This window comes from Augochlora pura, unplaced genomic scaffold, assembly GCF_028453695.1.
Source record: "Augochlora pura isolate Apur16 unplaced genomic scaffold, APUR_v2.2.1 APUR_unplaced_1140, whole genome shotgun sequence".
Taxonomy (NCBI): Eukaryota; Metazoa; Arthropoda; class Insecta; order Hymenoptera; family Halictidae; genus Augochlora; species Augochlora pura.
The window spans coordinates 2,293-4,500 of record NW_027581155.1 but is presented as its reverse complement, the minus strand read 5'-3'; the positions used below and the strand labels follow the sequence as shown (position 1 = coordinate 4,500).

The following is a 2,208-nucleotide window of genomic DNA, read 5'->3' as shown; positions in this document are numbered from 1 at the left end:
TGCATATATAGAAAAATTACATACATAAACACTGAAAAACTATATTGAATTGCTCCCAAAGTTTTTGTCCTTATATGTGCCCATAATTATGAAAGTGGTCTAAGTGAAAATTTAAAAAAAATGAGTTTATCAGTTATTTTACACCACATTATTTTAAACTAAATTTATTCAATGTAATTTCTACAATATCGTCAAAAATGAACCATTCAACATTATATGGAATTCATTTAGCGTTAATTATAAAAGTGGTCTATGTCAAAAATTTAAAGAAATTATATAAACATAACTTGAAAACGGCGCGTGGCCCTCTTTGATGCGTTTCTGAACTACATAATAAGCCAATAGAATGACCAGTATCGGAAGAAAACATAAAGATATTATGTGTTTACTACCATACATTCCTCCAGTTTTTCGAGAACATTTTAAAAATCGTAAAAACTCGAAATAGTAAAAATGCGTTACTTTTTTAGAATCATTAATAAATGTGAAATGAATTATTTCAGTAAAGTTATTGTTTCAAATGAAACTCATAGTTCTTTATTGCTTTAAGTCATTTATAGGATATCAATTTAATTTTGAAAATAGTCTAAGTCAATTCAAACTTCAAAAATAACATTTTCTTATGAAATTCACACAAAATTCTAAATAAAAAGATCGCATAATGTAAAAATATATTTTAATTTATGCAAATGCAATTCATTAATTATCTCAAAACAAGAAATATATGACTTAGATCACTTTCATAATTATGGGCACATATGAGAATATTTTTTGATGGAAAATAAGTCATTCAAACGAAGAAGGTTTGTAACAGCGTACTTATGATTTCACCCAGAAAACTCCTTTAATTGTATAAAAATGTTTGAATTTAATGACTTAATTTTTGGTCTACTTTTTAACATCTAGATTAATACATATCTGCATATCATTCTTAAATCATGTAAATGGCTTACTACTTTGAATCTTCCTTTTCCTCACGACTCATTTTCTAGTCTGGTCGTTATCATAAACTGTTAGGCTCTAACCAATAATTCCTAAGAAACTCTTATAGAAGCATAATGACAGAGACTCACCAGTGATGAATTGATTGAAATATCTGCGACATGCTACCAATAACAAGGCACTCTAGCATCCTGACAGCTGAATGCTTGTTAAACAGTACTGTGTATCCATTATTTATTATGCTTGATACAGACATCAAATTATTTATAAATTCAGGATCCCTGAAAAAGGTTTTAATTTTATGTTATTTCCACTTAAAATTTCAAGGAAGAAGGGTTATAAGGATATAAAGTGCAATCTTAAAATGTAACTCAGCATACCTTGTTTTATTTCCAGACTAACGGTTTAAAATTTACTTCCCTCACTACATATGTGTATCGTGTTTCCACATTATTCTTTATTTGAGGAAATTTTGTTTTATTTTTGCAATATTTGCAATGTGACCTATTTTTCTACATATGTAGCAATTGTCAGATGTTCTTCTATGCTATGTGTACTTGCGCTTGTGTCATGTAACCTGCTTTTGTTAGCTTTCCATTGAGCCTTTCTTAAATTGATGACTTCTCTTCATTAAGTTTGAAGTCTAGTAGCATGATTGGTAATATCTCAACTGATAATTTTATGCCTAATTCTTCCAACTGTTCTTCTCTGTGCATAAAAACAACGTATTGAGCCATGTTTTGTTTGAATTGTTTCTTATCCCATAAATGCTTACCATGCCAGTAACACTGTTTTGGTCTTTTTTTATGATAATACTGTGTTTTGTCGATGCTTAGAATAGTTCTATCTAATGTTTCCTGGTCTCTTTGTGTCCGTGTTGCCGCGTTCTCTTCCATCTTTACAACAATTCCAATCACGTAACTCCACAAATCATTAAATCTTAGAACACTCGTAATTTATATCTACCAGATCTCGTAGTAATTATTGTTTAACTTTTCCTTTTGTTATAAATTTACGGAATTAGTTATTCTATTTTATCCGCCACGTGGTCAAGATCTAAACCTCACTTTCTTAGTGTTTGATTATTTTCTGACTCTCTTATGTTCTGTATGTCCTGGGTCCATAACTTGTTTGAATAACTATTGCGCCGGGTAGTTAATACGCTACAATGAATTATATTTTACTTTAATTCATTAACACTAAGGACGTGCCGAGCAAGCAGAATTGTACGGACTACGAAACAAATGATTTATACCGCACATGCGT

General features: G+C 30.0%; 1 long non-coding RNA gene across 1 annotated transcript; it reads right to left on the bottom strand.

The window, feature by feature from the left end:
• Window positions 1-1,139: 1,139 nt before the first annotated feature.
• LOC144477447 (uncharacterized) lies at window positions 1,140-1,994 on the bottom strand. The gene is made up of 3 exons (XR_013495199.1): window positions 1,718-1,994; window positions 1,323-1,650; window positions 1,140-1,223 (listed from the first exon to the last, which is right to left on the bottom strand). It is a non-coding gene; the product is annotated as an uncharacterized LOC144477447 (long non-coding RNA).
• Between the last annotated feature and the right edge of the window lie 214 nt (window positions 1,995-2,208).